Source organism: Nycticebus coucang, chromosome 4, assembly GCF_027406575.1.
Source record: "Nycticebus coucang isolate mNycCou1 chromosome 4, mNycCou1.pri, whole genome shotgun sequence".
NCBI classification, from domain to species: domain Eukaryota; kingdom Metazoa; phylum Chordata; class Mammalia; order Primates; family Lorisidae; genus Nycticebus; species Nycticebus coucang.
Window position 1 is genome coordinate 79,445,264 of NC_069783.1, and position 20,432 is coordinate 79,465,695.

The window sequence follows — 20,432 nt, forward strand, 5'->3', positions numbered from 1 at the left end:
GATAATAGAGACGGCCACTAAAAGACTACACTCAGTGGTGTCAGCCTGCGGGCTTTGGTTGAATTCTGAATGCTAATTTTGTGAGGATGTTTTTTGCTTATCTGTGGTGTCCTACATCACAAAAAGTATGCATGGACCCTTTTATTACTAATAAGAATTTGTTAGTGTTTGTGTATTTACTGTGTGCCCCAAGACAACTCTTATTCTTCTAATATGTGACAGAAAAGAAAAATGATTGGACACCTCTGAGTTGGGGATAGATGATTCATACCCTGGTGGGGTGTTGGGAGTGTATGATATCAGCATTACTATTCAGAATGGAATGAAATTTAAAACTTATCAACTGTTTAAATCTGGAAATTTCTATTTAATACTTTTAGACTGCAGTTCACTGTAGAAAGTGAAATCACAGATAAGGGAGGGTACTGTAAAAACAAAACCTACTCTTAGTACTTGAAAGTAGTTTCTCGTACTTAAATGAAAAATGTAAGTTAGCAGTGTTAGTCTGCATGTTTGACTTCACCACTTCTTGACTGCATTACTTTATTTTATTATTTTATTATTTTTATTATTTTTTATTGTTAAATCAAAGCTGTGTACATTAGTGCAATTGCCTGTACCCATTCTAAGATGCACCATAGATGTGGCCCTACCCATTACCCTCCCTCCACCAAAACCTCCCCCCTCCCTTCCCCTTCCTTGGCCCTTCCCCCATAGTCTTGTGCTATAGTTGGGTTATAGTCTTCATGTGAAAGCTATAATTTAGCTTCATAGTAGGGCTGAGTACATTGGATACTTTTTCTTCCATTCCTGAGATACTTTGCTAAGAAGAATATGTTCCAGCTCCATCCATGTAAACATGAAAGAGGTAAAGTCTCCATCTTTCTTTAAGGCTGCATAATATTCCATGGTATACATGTACCACAATTTACTAGTCCATTCGTGGGTCAATGGGCACTTGGGTTTCTTCCATGACTTAGCAATTATGAATTGGGCTGCAATAAACATTCTGGTACAGATGTCTTTGTTATATTGTGACTTTTGATCTTCTGGGTATAAACCTAGTAAAGGAATTATAGGATCGAATGGCAGGTCTATTTTTAGGTCTCTAAGTATTCTCCAAACATCCTTCCAGAAGGAACGTATTAGTGGGCATTCCCACCAGCAGTGTAGAAGGGAGACTGCATTATTTTAAAGGTCTGAAGTTTATCTTTCAGTCAGTAAAGTTGCCAGTGATTTTGGTGTGGTGGAAAATAAAGCCTCAAATGTGGCAGTTTATTTTTCTCTAGGATTTTAAATAATTTTCTATCAAAATTAATTGTCTTTTCCTAACATTGCTTTACTAGTTAATAAATATATGAATACCAAGTTCCTCAAATTCTCATTTCAATTGGCTTCAACATCTTAATGGCTACTCATTAATTTCATGTGTTTATATTTGCATGAGAGTCATGATTTTACATTTTATTATTTATTTTTGATACATTATGCATATTTGTGGGGGACATATGAAATTTTGTTATAGGAATAGCATGTGTAATAATCCTGTCAATGTATTTAGGGTGTCTGCCATCTGAGTATTTGTCATTTATGCATGGAGGGTACGTTTCAAGTCCTCTCTTTTTTTTTGAAACATACAAAATGCCTGTTGTTCAGTTTAGTTACCCTACTCTGCTACCAAACATTAGAAATTACTTCTTCTATTTAATTGTAGGTTTGCTATTAATTGCTATTAATTCATCTCTCTCCCACCTACACACCTTTCCTAGGCTCTATTATCTACCATTCCTCTTTCAATTTCCACGTGATCAACTTTATTAGCTCACACGCATGATTGAGAACATGTAACATTTGTCTTTCTGTGCCTAACTTATTTCATTTAATATAATGACCTCCAGTTCTATCCATGTTGCTACAAATTACATTATTTCATTCATTTTTTTATGACTGAATAGTTTACCATTGCATATATGTACCACATTTTCTTTATCCATTCAACCATGATAAACACTTAGGTCAATTTCACATCTTGGCTGCTGTGAATAGTGCTATAATAATCATGGAAAGTGCAGACATCTTTTCGATATATTGATTTCATTTCCTTTAAATAAATACCGAGTAATAGAATTGCTGGATCATAGGGTAGGTCCATTTTTAGTTTTTTAAGAAATCTCCACACTGTTTTTCACAGTGGCTGTACCAATTTATGTTCCAATCAAATGTATTCCATTTTCTCTGAGTTCTCACTAATATCTATTGTTTTCTATCATGTTAGAAATAGCCATTCTAATAGTGATAAGATGATATCTTATTGTGGTTTTGATAATTAGTGATGTTGAGCATTTTTTCACATGCCTTTTGGCCATTGCCTTCTTTTGAGAAATGACAACTCATGTTTTTTGTCCATTTTTAATAGAATCATTTTGTTTTTTACTGTTGAGTTGCTAAGTTCCTTATATAGTCTAGATATTAGTCCCTTGTTGGATAGTTTACAAATAATTTTTCCCATCCCACAGGATGTCTCTTAACTCTGTTGCTTGTTTCCTTTGCTGTGCCGAAGCTTTTAAGTTTAATATAGTTTCATTCATATATTTTTGTTTTTGTACCCTGTGCTTTTGGGGTCATCTCCAAAATATCCTTACCTAGACCTATGTCCTAAAGATTTTTCTTTTGTTCTTTTGTGTAGTTTTATATTTTTTGATCATATGTTTAATATTTTAACCGTCTTTAGTTGATATTTGTATGTGGTAAGAGATAAGTATGTGGTAAGAGATATTTGTATTTGTATGTGGTAAGAGTTTCATTCTTCTGCATATAGTTCTCCAATTATCCCTGCACCATTTATTGAAGAGGATGTCTTTTCCCCAATGCACATTCTTGATGTATTTGTTGAAAATCAGTTGCCTGAATTATGTGAATTTATTTCTGGATTCTCTATTCTATTCCATTGTTTGATGTGTCTATTTTTTACATAGAAACCATGCTGTTCTGGTTACTACATCTTTGCAATATGTTTTGAAGTCAGATAAGTGTGATTCTTCCATCTTTTTTCTTTTTTTCAGGATTGCTGTGAATATTTGGATTATTTTTTTGTTCGCTGTGAATTTTAGGATTGTTTTGTCTACTTCTGTGAAAAAAGTCATTGGTATTTTGATAGGGGTTGCATTGAAGATGTAGATTGCTTTGGGTAGGATGGTCATTTTAATAATATTAATTCTTGCGATCCAAGAGCATGAGATGTGTTTCCATTTGTGTTGTCTCTAATTTCTTTCATTACATTTTGTAGTTTTCCTTGTAGAGATCATTTACATCCTTGGCTGTATTTATTCCTAGGTATTTTTGTAGTTATTGTAAATGATACTGCCTTCTTAATCTTGATTTCTTTTTTGGCTGTATCATCATTGGTATATAGAAATGCTACAGATTTTTGTGCATTGGTTTTGTATTCTGCAACTTTAATGAATTTGTTCTAAAAAATTTTTGGTGGCATCTTGGTTTTTCAAGATATAAGAACATGTCATCTGAAAAGAAGGCAATTTCATTTTCTCTTTTCCAATTTAGATAATATTATATTTTTGAGAATTATACTTGAATAAGGTACTTACTGATTTTTTTTTTTTATTAAATCATAGCTGTGTACATTGATATGATCATGGGGCATCATTCACTAGCTTTATAGACCATTTACCAAGTTTCACATATACCCTTGTAAGATGCACCACTGGTGTAATCCTACCAATCCCCTTCCGTCTACCCATCTCCCTCCTCCCTCTCCTCCCTTCCCCCCTTCCCCCTATTCTTAGGTTGTAACTGGGTTATAGCTTTCATGTGCAAACCCTAAATTAGTTTCATAGTAGGAGTGAGTACATTGGGTACTTTTTCTTCCATTCTTGAGATACTTTACTAAGAAGAATATGTTCCAGCTCCATCCATGTAAACATGAAAGAGGTAAAGTCTCCATCTTTCTTTAAGGCTGCATAATATTCCATGGTGTACATGTACCACAATTTATTAATCCATTCATGGATCGATGGGCACTTGGGCTTCTTCCATGACTTAGCAATTATGAATTGAGCTGCAATAAACATTCTGGTACAAATATCTTTTGTTATGATGTGATTTTTGGTCTTCTGGGTATATGCCCAGTAGAGGGATTATGGGATTGAATGGCAGATCTATTTTTAGATTTCTAAGTGTTCTCCATATCTCTTTCCAAAAGGAATGTATTAATTTGCATTCCCACCAGCAGTGCAAAAGTGTTCCCTTTTCTCCACATCCGCGCCAACATCTCTGGTCTTGGGATCTTGTGATATAGGCTAGTCTCACTGGAGTTAGATGGTATCTCAAAGTAGTTTTGATTTGCATTTCTCTGATGATTAAAGATGATGAGCATTTTTTCATATGTCTGAAAGCTGCACGCCTGTCTTCTTCAGAGAAGTTTCTCTTCAAATCCCTTGCCCAGCCTGCGATGGGATCCCTTGTTCTATTCTTGCTAATGCGTTTGAGTTCTCTGTGGATTCTGGTTATTAAACCTTTGTCAGAGACATAACCTGCAAATATCTTCTCCCATTCTGAGGGCTGTTTGCTTGCTTTACTTACTGTGTTCTTGGCTGTGTAGAAGCTTTTTAGTTTGATCAAGTCCCAGTAGTGTATTTTTGAAGCTGCTTCAATTGCCCGGGGGGTCCTCCTCATAAAATACTCGCCCAGACCGATTTCTTCAAGGGTTTTCCCTGCACTCTCCTCTAGTATTTTTATAGTTTCATGTCTTAAGTTCAAATCTTTGATCCAGTGAGAGTCTATCTTAGTTAATGGTGAAAGGTGTGGGTCCAGTTTCAGTCTTCTGCAGGTTGCCAGCCAGTTCACCCAGCACCATTTGTTAAATAGGGAATCTTTTCCCCACTGAATGTTTTTAATTGGCTTGTCAAAGATTAAATCACGGTAAGTAGCTGGATTTGTCTCTTGTTTCTCTATTCTGTTCCAGACATCTACTTCTCTGTTTTTGTGCCAATAACATGCTGTTTGATCACTATTGAGTTGTAGTATAGTCTGAGGTCTGGTAGCATAATTCCTCCTGCTTTGTTTTTATTTCTGAGTAATGTCTTGGCTATTCGAGGTTTTTTCTGATTCCATATAAAATGAAGTATTGTTTTTTCAAGATCTTTAAAGTATGACAGTGGAGCTTTAATAGGGATTGCATTGAAATTATATATTGCTTTGGGTAGTATAGACTTTTTAACAATATTGATTCTTCCCAGCCATGAGCATGATATGTTTTTCCATTTGTTAATATTTTCAGCTATTTCTTTTCTTAGAGTTTCATAGTTCTCTTTATAGAGATCTTTCACATCCTTTGTTAGATAAATTCCCAAATATTTCATCTTCTTTGGCACTACTGTGAATGGGACAGAGTCCTTAACTGTTTTTTCAACTTGACTGTTGTTGGTATATATAAAGGCTACCGATTTATGAATGTTGATTTTGTAACCTGAGACGCTGCTGTATTCCTTGATCACTTCTAAAAGTTTTGTAGTAGAGTCCCTAGTGTTTTCCAGATATATTATCATATCATCTGCGAAGAGCGAAAGTTTGATCTCTTCTGACCCTATATGGATACCCTTGATCGCCTTTTCTTCCCTAATTGCAGTGGCTAAAACTTCCATTACAATGTTAAAGAGCAATGGAGACAATGGGCAGCCTTGTCTGGTTCCTGATCTGAGTGGAAATGATTCCAATTTAACTCCATTCAATATGATACTGGCTGTGGGTTTGCTGTAGATGGCCTCTATCAGTTTAAGAAATGTCCCTTCTATACCGATTTTCTTAAGTGTTCTGATCATAAAGGGATGCTGGATATTATCAAAAGCTTTTTCTGCATCAATTGAGAGAATCATATGGTCTTTGTTTTTTAATTTGTTTAGGTGCTGGATTACATTTATAGATTTACGTATATTGAACCAACCTTGAGATCCTGGGATAAAACCGACTTGGTCATGATGTATAATTTGTTTGATGTATGGCTGGATTCTGTTTGTTAGGATCTTGTTGAATATTTTTGCATCTATATTTATTAGTGATATCGGTCTATAATTTTCTTTTCTGGTTGGGTCTTTCCCTGGTTTGGGGATCAGGGTGATGTTTGCTTCATAGAACGTGTTGGGTAGTCTTCCTTCTTTTTCTACCTTTTGGAACAGGTTGAGTAATATAGGTACTAATTCCTCTTTAAAGGTTTGGTAGAATTCAGACGTGAAACCATCTGGTCCTGGGCTTTTTTTTTTAGGGAAGTTTTGTATGGTTGATGCTATTTCCAAACTTGATATGGGCTTGTTCAACATTTCCACTTGATGCTGGCTACGTCTTGGAAGGTGACGTGCTTCCAAGTATTGGTCAATTTTCTTCAGATTTTCATATTTCTGAGAATAAAGTTTCTTGTAATATTCATTAAGGATTTTTTTGATTTCTGAGGAGTCTGTTGTTATTTCGTCTTTGTTGTTTTTGATTAATGAGATTAGAGATTTTACTCTTTTTTTCCTGATTAGGTTGGTCAAATGTTTATCTATTTTATTGACCTTTTCAAAAAACCAGCTTTTTGATTTATTGATCTGTTGTATTATTCTTTTGTTTTCAATTTCATTTAGTTCTGCTCAAATTTTGGTTATTTCTTTTCTTCTACTGGGATTGGTGTTGGAATGTTCTTCCTTTTCCATTTGCTTGAGATGTCCCATTAAGTTGTTAACTTCCTCTCTTTCTGTTCTCTTGAGGAAGGCTTGTAGTGCTATAAATTTCCCTCTTAGAACTGCCTTTGCGGTGTCCCAGAGGTTCTGATAATTCGTGTCTTCATTGTTGTTTTGTTCCAAAAAATTGGCAATTTCTTTCTTAATCTCATCTCTGACCCAGCTATCATTCAGCATAAGGTTATTTAACTTCCATGTTTTTGTATGAGTATGCAGATTCCTGTTGTTACTCAATTCAAGTTTTATTCCATGGTGGTCCGAGAAGATGCATGGAATAATTTCTATTCCTTTAAATTTACTTGTGACCTAAGATGTGATCGATTTTGGAGTAAGTTCCATGGGCTGATGAGAATTATGTGTATTCAGTTTTATTGGGATGAAATGTTCTGTAGATGTCTGCTAAATCCAAATGTTGGATGGTTAAGTTTAAATCTAAGATTTCTTTGCTCAGCTTCTTGTTGGAGGATCGATTTAACACTGCCAGAGGAGTGTTGAAATCTCCGACGATTATGGAGCTGGAGGAAATCAAGTTGCTCATGTCTGTTAGAGTTTCTCTTATAAATTGAGGTGCATTCTGGTTGGGTGCATAGATATTAATAATTGAGATCTCATCATATTGAGTATTACCCTTAACAAATATGAAGTGACCATTCTTGTCCTTCCTTACTTTTGTTGGTTTAAAGCCTATTGTATCTGCAAATAAAATTGCAACACCTGCTTTTTTCTGATTACCATTTGCCTGAAATATGGACGACCATCCTTTCACCGTGAGTCTGTATTTGTCTTTTAAGTTGAGATGTGACTCTTGTATGCAACAAATATCTGGCCTGAGTTTTTGTATCCAATCAGCTAACCTATGCCTCTTTAGAGGACAGTTTAAGCCATTCACATTAATGGAGAATATTGATAAGTGTGGTGAAGTTTTGGGTATTGAGTTTTTCAAAAGTCCAGTGGGCATTTTTAATGCTTTCGCCAGTGTGGAAATTGGAGTTTGATCCGAAGTTTCTCAGTAAGTTTACTTTTGTGGTATAGGATTGGGTTGGGCATTATGGAGGATAGGTCTAAGAATATCCTGAAGAGCTGGTTTTGTTATCACAAATTTCTTCAACATATGAATGTCATTAAAGTATTTAATTTCTCCATCATAAATGAAACTCAGTTTAGCTGGATACAAGATCTGGGATTGAAAGTTATTTTGCTTTAGGAGATTAAAAGTCGGTGACCACCTTCTTCTGGCTTGAAAAGTTTCAGCAGAGAGATCTGCAGTCATTCTAATATTCTTCCCTTTGAAGGTAATGGTTTTCTTTTTCCTGGCAGCTTTGAGGATTTTTTCCTTCATATTAACTTTAGTGAAGTTAATTATGATATGCCTTCAGGATGTCTTATTGGGGTTGAGTTGTGCTGGGGTTCTGAAGCTGTCTTCTATCTGAATTTCAGAATCTCTAGCCATGTCTGGAAAATTCTCTTTCATAATTTCATGCAGAAGGGCCTCTGTGCCCAGCGTGGCATCTGTTTCTGGAACCCCTATGATTCGGATATTCGCCTTCTTTGAATTATCCCAGAGCTCTCTGAGAGAGTGATCCGTTTTTGCTCTCCATTTCTCTTCCTCTTTGAGAGTTTGCGAGCATTCAAAGGTTTTATCTTCGATGTCAGAAATCCTTTCTTCTGCTTGCTCCATTCTGTTTCTGAGGGATTCTACTGTATTTTTCATATCCTTGAGGGCTGCAAATTCTTGCTTCAGTGTGTCTAAGTCTTTGGTGGTTTTGTCTTTAAATTCGTTAAACTCTTGAGACAGCTTTTGAATTTCTCCTCGAATTCCTAATTCCACTTTGTTAATCTGGTCTGCAATCCAAATTCTGAATTCGATTTCTGACATCTCAACCAGTTGTTTATGAATGGGATCTTCAATTGCATCTGCCATATCTTTCCTTGGGGGGGTTGATCTATTCTGGTTATTCATGTTATCAGAGTTTTTCCGCTGATTCCGCCCCATGGTTGTTTTACTCCCTCTGATTTTTTTCCCCTGGGGCTTTTTCAAGGGCCTGTACAGTGTTGTGGCCTGAGAAACTGGGGCTCTGTCTGGTGTGGTGGGGCTAAGTGGTTCTGTCTTGTTTTCAGCTGGTTTCTGTTCCACCCTAGTGAAACAGATACTTTGGATTGAAGTCTCAGCTGTGGAGAAATATCAGCAATTAAGTCACCCCGCCCCCCACCGGCAAACAATTGGAGAAGAAAAATCAAACCTTCACCGTGCACCCAGGGCACCACCTGATTTGTACTCAGGTGATTGGTTTCAGTTCAAAATGGTCCAAATCAATTGTCTCCATCTGCACCTGTCTCGGGTGAGAGAGTTTAAGAGGTCTCTGGGAACTGGATCACAGGGGTCTGGTGACTACTCTGGTGTGGCTTGCTCCAGTGCTGCGTGGAGTCAGGAGAAGCCACCCAGCCAATAAATCAGTCTGGGAAGGTTTCTGCCTCCTTCCCCACCTTGCACCACTTCACATCCAGTCACTGATAGCCCTGCAGTTCGGTACTCCAAGAGTTTGTATCTGCCTGAATCACAAGGAAGTCTGCCAGGCCGCTGCGCTCTGCCTCTCTCCAGCAGGAGGAGGTGAGGCCTGACAACCTCAGGCGCTTGATGAAGGTTGAGGGGTTTTCACTCAGGTCCAGTCTCGCCCCTGATTAATTTTACTGATAGACTAGAACAGAACAACTCTGCAGTTCCCCTGCAGAAGAGAAGCTGAATTGAGCTCCAAATCAGCTTGTCTTTGCTCCTGTATTGTCTATAGGCTGACGATCCCCTGAGGGCCAGGTGTGTCTTAGGTTTAGTAAAGCGGACCTCTGGGTCAGCCCCGCCCTGGGAGTTTCCCTGGTTTGCAAGTTGGAGTTGCCTCAGGCAAACTCAGAGTCTCTGGTTGCCCTGGGAGACCGGGGGTGTGGTTCAGAATATTCGGTATTGAGCCGTATTGCTAGCAAAATAGGGCCGCTGCTTTATGGCTCAGGCAACGGCTGCTCCGGTGTAGCTCCCCTCCCGCCAACCTTCCTCTCTCCGCTCCCGTACCCCAGAGTCTGCACCGACCAGCTGCAGCCCAGCACTGTCTACGCCCCTCGAACAATCGCCCAAGAGTCCGTACCCCTGGGGGACAGGCCTCCAGACCTTGGAGCGACAGCAGAGGGGAGTGCGGGGAGTGCTGGGAGCCTGGGGTTGCGGGCAGAGAACACACAGAGCTTTACACAGTTTTATGCCTGGCCGTATTGTCACCAAAAGACGGCCGTTGCACTGTGCCTCAGGGAACTGCCACCCCGGTGTAGTCCTGTCTCCGCCGACCGACTGGGACTGGCCTCCAGACCCCAGTGTGAGCGAAGGGGAGCTCTGCGAGCTCAGAATTCCAGGTAGAGACCATACACAGTTTATACAGTTCCATGCCTGGCAGGAGGACGCTGTGGTACCCTAGTAAGGGAGGTAGGTCCAGTTTTTAGGGGGTCTCTCCCATGGAGTGTAGTGGGAGGACCCTTGAACTCTGACCGGTTGTTTGTGGGGCACTTTGAGCCATTCCCATGGGGGAGGGGACTCCCGTCCACTTTGTGATGGATTTTGTACCTTTTGTTTGTATCCTTGTGGTCGCAGCTCGTCCCAGCGGGGTTGACGTGCGTTCCACAACCCTCTCTCTCAGTGCAGCTCAAATCCACCAGGTCACTTGCTGAATTTTTGTCCTTTAACTCTCCTTCTGGATGGGAGCCTCTGTGGAAAGCTGGCTTCAGTCAGCCATCTTGTCTCGGTATTTACTGATGTTTATGTGTTTATAGACTTGTCTTACCCAAGGATCTGGTCTTTAGTTTGAATGTAGCACCCAGAGGTGACCAGGTTTTTGAAGAATGATTCATGCTAACTAATCTTGAGAAAAGACTGATATGAAACAGTGACAAATATATTTATTGACATCTGAAGATGTGATGTCGTTATGTACAAAATACTCATAATGACAAGTTAGATCCCTTATCTAGGCTATCAAGAAATCCAGAAGGCCAAGTTAGCTATAAAAATACTTCTTGGTGAGAAGAAAAAAAAAAGACACTTAGAATTAGAAAATTTTGAGAGAAATATTGTTTGGTCTGTGGAAAAGCCAGTTGCGGTTGCTAACCTCCATTTATCACTGGCTTTCTCCCTTTGTAGGCTTATTTAACATGTTCTTTGACCCAAGAGGCTGACCTCGATGGCCTGATTCACCTGGTCAGCACTTTCAAATTTAGTTTCAAATTTGATTCAATCAAAGAGAGTCACTGGAAAAAGACTGGAGTACAAAATGATATGAGGCCTGGGGATTTCACCTTGCTCTCTCTGTGCTTTGGAACCAATGTCTCCACTACCACCAGCAGCATCTGCACCACCACTCCTGCGCCATGCCCTGCTACCACATCTTTACCTTTTAATCAGGATTTCATCTTATTATTTTCTTCCCTTTGCCTTCCCATGGTCAGTAACATCTAGTCTCTGGATACCTCGGCAGCTTCTGTCAATTTCCTTAAACTAGGAATGGTTTTAAACAATTATGAAAATATTTGCTCCATTAAGATCTTTGTTCTTGGAACCAACTCTCCTCCTCAACCAGCCCTTCACAGAGATAGCAGAATTAGTTCTTCATACACCATCTTCTTTCTTTATAATTTATATGACCCACTTTAATTCTATCTTTGCTTCTCATATTGTCTCCCAAAGTATAATACTAAGCAGTATTTCTTCCTTCAAATCATATATTTAGATGAATTTGGAATTTCTAAGATATTCCCTATTCTTTCATGCCCATTCTATATGTCTTCCTGAAATACCCCTTTTCCTATTTTGTCTACTAATGATATTTTTCATGTCAACCTCCCAAACCATATTTTTTGAAGACTACCATGGTCCATAATGCAATAAAGTCAAAGGAAGATGAAAATTAATAACTCTCATGCCTTTGCATACACAGGGTATCCCTGAATACCAACTCATTATAAAATTTAACAGTAAATTATACAGCCACCAGTATATTACCATATATATCTCTTGGCCCTTTCCAAATATTGAATGTTCCCTAATCAATGGCACTTCTAGTACACCTGCTCTATTTCATTTACATTGTACAAAAATAGCACCTTTAGATTAAAATGAAGCCTAATGTTTTGCCATGGCAACCTTCTTTTTTATAGTACTTTAAACATAATTTTCTACCATATGTCTCAGTGTATCCAAGCATCTCTCAGACCCAAATTGGCATTCAATTTTTTATGGTCACTTTTTGCATACTTTTCCTACCTGACCAACAACTTGGAGGCTCTCAGTCTGGCGATCTCACATCCTTAGACAACAATGACAGCTGTAAATTATCCTCAGCATATAAAAAAAAAAAATGGGTGATGACTAGAAATGTGGTGTTATAAGGCATTTTTATTATCCATGACCATTTTGTGGAGACTCCAGCTAGAGATTGCTGCAACACTCAGTCTTAAAGAACCAGCTCAAACAGAACTTCCATTATAACTTCCTTCTTGACTGCCCTTATTCCAGAGAGTATTTATTACTTTCTCTGTATTATGAATATTTTGTAAATGCCTCTGCTATAACACTTCTCACATGGTACTGTTAGTATATGTTTACACATATGTATTTATTGTTATGTTGTGAGTACTTAAGCCTAGGTTATGTCTGAGTTATCTTTGTATCTCTAGCCTCTAACATTATGAATACCAAATATAATGAAAGCTTAACAGTATCTGATTCTCCTCTAGGAGTCACTGAACTCACTTCTGCAATCTTAGTTCTAGCATTTTGTTTCTTGTTGCATAAGCAAACTAACAAACAACACCACCTTCATAATCTCACATTTTTCTTGTCTTCCTTCTACTGAACTTGTTGCAATTTTTTTTTCATTGAAGCTAACACATAGGCTATTGGTAACCACCCCCCTCCCTCTTTCTTGACACATGAAGAAACTTGAAATTTAGTTTTGCCAATACATATTTGAAATGACATGAATTCTGCTTTAGACAGTATATAGTCCAGTATGAAGTTAAAAATTGTTTTCAAGGCATATGGATTTCATATGACTATAAATACATTTTTTGCTTTTGTTTCTTTGTTTGTTTAGAGACATAATCTCACTATGTTGCCCAGGCTGGAGTGCAGTGGCTATTCACAGGTGTCATTCTACGACTAATGAGCATGGGAGTTTTGACCTGCTCCATTTTCAACCTGGCCAGTTCACCCCTCCTTAGGCAACCTGGTGGTCCCCTGCTCCAGGGAGGTCATTGTATTGAGGCAACACTTAGGGTAGAAACACCCATCATATTGGCATAGCACACTACAGCCCAGAACTCCTAGACTCAGGCTATCCCCATCTCAGCCTCCCAAGTAGCTGAACTACAGGTATGTACCACCATACTTGGCTATATTTTTAGGTCTGTAAAAGTATATGGAAGATGAAAGAGACATGATTATTCTTTACCATGTGGCCAGGAATTGAGATTGTGTTTTCTTCTTTTCCTTGCCCCTGCTCCTCTCCTTATTACAAATTAGTGTCATAGAATTTAAAAATGAGAGGGGATCTTAAGGGTTATTTACCATTTCTCTTACACAGTATAATTAAAAGTAGATATTGATTAGGCAACATGAATTTTCCAAGAAGGACAAAAGAACGGGAAACCTAAGTGGTAGCCTTCTCAATTCACTTGCTTTGGGCTGCAAAGTGTAAAATAACAATAAATAAATAAATAAATAAATAAATAAATAAGCAAAGCCAAATGTAGCTTCTAGAACCCCTTTTCCATATATCAAATCTTAGCTCCAAATTTGCTCAGTGTAGAGTCTATTCTCAGGCAGATATCTCCTTGTGGTTCCCTGTAACTACCATCAGTTCTTAGTTTACATCCATCCTTGTTCATAGCCAGCAGGAGATAAGATCTCTCCCTGCATTCCGAATGTGACTGTTGAGATTCACTGCAACCACATATCTCAGCTCACCTGATTACTGAGCCACATGGATGTAAGACACAGACTGGTTATTCCAGGTTCTATACCCATGACTACCGATGGAATGAGAGAGAAGGAAATGGATGCTGGAAAGACAACAAACATATGACATTTTAGTGTCTAATTACAGGAGCTGCTTTTCAAATCTAAACATATCCAATCAATTTACTTGTCTTTTCACCTAAAGGGCTATCCTTTAAATTTCAAGAACTTTTTAATTAACATAACTATATATTTTATTCTTTATTGTATATTATTTTACAATTTAGCCTTTCTGGAATGATGCTGTCCTTCCATCAAGACTGTGAGTTGTATAGCCTCCCACACTTCTTTGTGTCTTCAGTAAATGCATCGCGTGGGGCTATGCATGCCATAAATATGGGTTAAAAAGGCGGTCAATTGGTATGAATTACTATCTAGAAGATTATTTTCTTCTATCAGGAGATACTGTATCTTTTTCAGTTTATTTTTCCTGTACCAAGCATTGATATCCAAGATCTGCAGTGATTTAGAGCCTGTTCTGTATGGCTTTGAATTTATCATTTAGTTTTGGACTTTGCTTTTTTGAAAAAAAAAACAATCACATTTGGAACACATTCTTTGTTCTGCATGCATAATTAAAATTTAAGCCCTAGTCATTTTCATGAGGACTTTGTCAACTCAATTACAATTTAATTAATTTGATTTTGTGTTTTCAGGAAGGTCTACTGTGGGTTAAACTTGCAAGTAGGACTGCAGATTCACTTAATGATGTTGAAGCCTCAAGAATGATACATTAGAAATTATAGATGCTTAGGAAAGGAAAATGATATTTTTTGATGAAATAAGTTCCTGAATCTCTATCTTTGAAAATTTTCTCTTCCTTTTTCCCTCTTGCCCACACACACCTGTCAGTGACTGTAGAAATGTACTTTAACAAAAAGGAAGCAAACTATAGAAGGAATCATTTTGAACATTCATATATTACAGCATACACCCAGTCACTCCATAATATTGTTGCATGGATATAAACTTTGCCTCAACTATCTTTCAACATCTAGATGAAATGGGGAAAATTTATCCAATAGTAACAAGGATATGCCCACCTGCATTTCTAGGTATACTATCTGGACCCTTATATTCTAGCCACTATTACCTTTTAGTGCTTAACACACATCTCAAGGCCATACTATGAGCTGTGGCCTATTCCTAGAATGTTCTTTCCTTTCCTTTTCACATGGTTAATTCCAACTTAGATTGCAGCCTTCAACACAAATGTCACTTGCTCAGTTGTTCTTCCTGGCCCGTTAATCTAAGTTAGCCCATTGTGCTATAGTACTCAATAGTTTTCCTTTATAGCTTTTGTCCACATTTGTAATTCAATGCTTATCTGTATATTTATTTAGTTGCTATCTGCTTTCTATACTTCTATGAGGCAGGAAACAAAATTTGTTTGGTTCACAACTATACACTCATAGCATAGAACAGATCTTGGCTGTAGCAGGCACCTAATAATGAAACCTTGTGTTTGAAAGATGCAACTTTCAGTATCTTATTGAGTAATCACAAGCGCCATCTAAGGCTCGCTGTTGTATAGTTTCTAAAAGTAAGTGCCATTAATCTCTTTCTTCCCTGTATGTGCCTACTGCTCCACCTATCAAGAAATGAAATCAATTTTCCTTTCCCTTGAATCTGGACTGGGCTTCAGAGCTTGTTGGGACAACGAAATGTGCAGAGGGTGATGTTGTTCCACTTCTAGGCCTAACCTTTTAAAGGTCCTACATCATCTTCTTCCTCCTCCTTAGAAACCAGCCACATACTGAAAAGAAAAACAGAAAAAAACATGGATGATGACAAAGTAAATAGGGAGAGATAGAAACGGAGGCACAGACCACCTGTAGGAGTACTGAGGGGCCAAATAAGTTTAGACAACTTTCTCAGACCTTCTAGGCCAACCCAGCTGCTAGCTAAATGCAGCCAAAGTAATGACCCCAGCCAGTGCCAGTGGGACAGAAGAACCTTCCTGCTGAACTCTGCTTGAACTGCTTACAGAAGGACTTTAAAAATGATAAACTGTTGTTCTTTTAGGTTGTGGGTGTTGTGTGATGTAGCCATAGAAAACTAGAACTGTGGCCAACCAGGAATTATCAACATCCATCTTAAAGAAAAGAAAGTGAATTTCAGGGCAATTTAGACAAATTTCCCAAGGTCACATCACTAGTAAAGGGTAGTATCAAGAGAGTGTTACACATTTTCTGTTTTTCAGATTCTTAGTCTTGTGATTTTTCTTCAACATCACACATGCTCATTTCATTGCCAGTCTAATAAATTGTCTGAATTTCTAAATAACTGCAATGTCAGAAATATTTATTATATTTTATAAAATACAGACTATAACAGGTAAATTGGAATGATTTGTGAAATGGAGCGATAATAGACTGAGAATCAGAAGACCTGGGCTAGGGACTGCAGTTACCACACTCAGCTCTGAACACAGTTACTACATTTATTAAATAAGGACAATGGAGCTCATCTCCAAGGCCTGTGGTAAACGTTAAATAAGATCATGTATTTGAAAGCTCTTTGTAAGCTACAAAGAGTAATAGACATGTTAGCAAATAATCATCTGGAAATTTTAGAATTTCATTTGGAGCCCTTTGAATTATTTAAAGGTTTACTGATTTTGCAATTACCATGGTGTGTGATGTTTATGCTGACTCATTAAAATGAGAATAACATTGTTCAATTATGATTCTAGAAGACACTTAAGCTCTGAGGAAGAAACAAATTATTTATTTGAATTTTAGTAATTATCAAAGAATATAGCCCAATCTTTGATAAGGCACAGTGCTATTCACTAATTCTGAAGGTTTCACAACCTCAGGAAGGTCCCTTATTCTCTGGATGCCATAGGCTCAGGGATGAAATTAAAAAACAGAAAACAAAAAATAAATAAATAAATAAATAAATAAATAAACAGAAAACACTCTTATCTACAATTGTGTCCTCATAGCTGGTTTATATCAGGGGTGAGGACCATTCATTAATCAAATGACTGAAAAGCTTTACTTTGCCTAAAGCTGAAGAAAAGAGGGCTAGTATAAAGTATTGGAAGCTTAAAAAAAAAAAAAAAAAAGAAAGAAAGAAAAGAAAAGAAAAAATGGAGCCAGTTCTCCAGGGGTTGATTGTGGGAAAGGAAATGAAGAAAAGGTTAAAATAGTTGAAGAAATATTTTTATAAATTTCATATTTGGGCCTGGTATCAGAACAATCTCAGAAGTTAATTAGGTAAAAATAATTACTATATTTTCTTTAGTCATCAGTTTCACCTAACTTGGTCTGACCCCTAAATACTTCTCCATGACTATTTGAAGGCAGTGCTAATCAATTTTGCTGAAAACAAAACCAGAGAATTCAGAAATAGTTGTAGTTGACCTTGATGCTCTGCCTGCAGATTTCTGGACTGAAAAATAATGGCAGCAGCCGTGATAGACTAACTAGTCTTCCAGGATATGAATCTCTGTTGATTTTACACCCTGAAGCCATAAATCATTTCTGAAACCAAACTAATCGTGCTAGTCTTACTCCTGCCAGCTCAATGAGTAGTTCATCTTCTTCCATAGCATTAAGGGAGAGAAATCTTCTAGATGGGCAGAAAACAATTTAAACTCAGTGACACCTAAGAGAAGATAACAAATTGACTGTAAGCCATGTATACTGCAACCCAGAGATGAGGATGAAATTGAAATTAAAACAAACAAAAAAACGTAAGCTATCAATTATCTTATAAATATATGTTTCAAAGAAGGATCACAGGAGAGGAGTAGAGCTCTGCAAGACAAGAAGATCAAATCCCACTCTTTTGTGGATTAAGGTATAATTTTTTTCATTTATTTATCCCACTCTTCTATGGATTAAGATATAATTGAATACTGACTTCTTGCCAATCAGGCATTCAAGTACCTGAAATGTAAATATCAGCTCAGCAGTTTCCTAAACTCTTCAATCACCAAAAGCACCAAAGTGTCTTGTAAAAAACACAAATTTGAAATCTCTACTCTGTATTCTGATTTGTTGGTAGGTGAATCACTTGACTAGAGAATCTTAAAGTCCCTTTAGAAGCCCCCAAAGCCTATGAGTTATATTTATCATATATATAGCCTATTATCACACACAGAAAACTAAAAATTGACAAAATCTAGGGGATAAAATCGGAGGGAAATGGAAAAATCTTATTTTTTATATCCTTTAATTTCTCAGAAAGGCAGATCTTTACGATGATAGTGAATTTTTGAAATTCAGTATTTGCTAATATATTATCCTATTGGCTTTTCTTGATGTGGTTTACACTTGAAGGCTCTATGAGCCCATCGTGAATCTAAGATCTGCTAAGTCCATCTCCCTCCATTAAAGTATTACCTTACCCTGAAGGATTCCTACAGAACGGAGCCTCTTAAGAGGTTGAGAACATTTGTCAAAAATCTTTGATTCCCAAAAACAACCTTTCCTGTATTTCATTCTACCACCTATTGCTTTTGCTAAACCTGCAAAGAATCAGTACTACTGCTATTTCTATGCCTGTTGATCTTGGCAGCTAGAAATATACTTGGGGAAATAATGTGAAGAACAAATAACCTCTACTTTCCACTCAAAACAATAGAAGTGAGGAAGGTAGAACTGAAAGGGAGCTAGTAATGCCCAAATGCAGTCCGTCAGTTGCTCTGGGTACTTTTGCTGTGTCTGTTCATATGCATGTGTGTTAAACACTGCACAGCCTGAGTTTCAGTGTGGCTGCTCTTCCTTCTTCTGTTTTCTGTCTGCAGGCACTCCCACCCCTTGGGTACCAGTGCTTTTAAGTTTTCTCGCTTTTTGAGTTAAACTAATGCAGAGTAAGGCATTATGGAGTTAAAGTCTTGGCCAAATTCCATAATTTCTATTTACAAAAATGATCTAGCATGTGACATATTTAAACCACTCCCCACAAAAGTCCCAACTTGTAAATTTCAGGCCTCAGTAGATATTTTAGGAAGGGTTGTCATATGATGTGTGCAAAGTATATATTTTTTTTTTCCCTACATGTCATGTAAGAAAATTCTTGGCTTAAAACCCTTTCCAATCCAATTTCTCTGCTACCCACATACTCCCCAGCTCTTATTTATTTTGGGTGGGTTCTCCTGTAAGCACAATCACCTGCTCACATCAAAACACGTGGCCTGCAGAGAAACAGAACAAGTACAACCCACTCTGTTTTCTGGAGTCCATACTCCATGATGAAATGCATCAGACAGGCTCCAACAGTGAAGTGGAGCAAAGAAAGGCAACCAAAAAAAAAACATGTCAGACATCTTTTGATATTGGAGTGGAATAGGAAAATCATTATTCTGGATGAGAGCCGACATAGGATTGGAAATTACATGAGATCACATATGCCCCACAAGTTGTAAATTTCAATCTCATACACAGAAAATTTCTTATAGAATACATTTCAAAACCTTTCTCTTAGAAATTGCCTTAAATGGTCAAGGGAAAATTTAAATAGGAAAAATTAAATCTTCATGGGTTATCCAACTAGATGACAGTGAACTTACACATTGTAAAATAGAAATATTGACAGCTATAGAGCAGATAAGAACAAACTTGTTTCCTAAGTTATTACCTCTTTTCCAAAGATAAGTAATACAATAGTATAGAGATTAAAATGATGGAGAATGAGATCTGAAGGCCACCACAGGGTGTGTTAGAAGTGAGATTAATCTCACTCTTTTAGGAGCTCCTTTATCTGAAAGGACATTCTGAGACGGTGTTAGTGGGGGTACAAGAGTAAATTCTAAGGTGTATACCAAAAAACTCAGAGTGATCCTTGATTTCTCATAGGGTGAATACACTAGACCCCAAACAAGCTACTTTTGAAAAAAAGTGGGGGGCTCTATTTATAATTTATAAACAAATGTAAAAGTGGAGTGTCCTCCACACATACAGTTCTTCAGTTAACTCTACTTTCAAATAAATAAAGTAGTACTTACCTGTCTATAATAGCTAAGATTCTCTTCAGCCTGGGAGAATACTTGTAAGTCTGAAGGAAAATTTAGAGGACTAAGAGAATGGAACAAATGCTCAGACTTTGGAAAGGCCATGATGGATCCATTTTTGCCATTTCCAAGCAACAGATATTGAAGTAAATAGGAAATTGCTGCATTATATACAGTGTTTTATTATTATTATTATTATTATTATTATTATTATTATTATTATTATGAGACAGAGTCTCTATCATCCTGGGTAGAGTGCCATGACATCATAGCTCACAGCAACCTAAACATCTTGGGTTCAAGTGATTATCTTATCTCAGCCTCTGAGTAACTGGTACTATAGGTACCTGCCACAACACCCTGCTATTTTTAGAGATGAGATCTCGAACCTATGAGCTCAGGCAATATATGTAATGTATTATTAAGAAGTTGGTGGGCTTTCATGCTGAGTTCAGCCAAGCCTCACTAATGTGGCCTATGTATTCTTATAGAAGAAATTCCAAATTCTAGGGGTATTCTGCATCATCCCTATGATATAATATCCCAACTCTAGTAGACAAAACTATAGGTGGGAGATTAGAATTGCCAACACTGTAGATTGTGAACTAAAATAAAATTGTAAGGCTCTGCCCATGGCTGACTGACTGGACCCTTTCTTGGCCAAGAGGTTCCCCTAAAACTGAGTTACTAG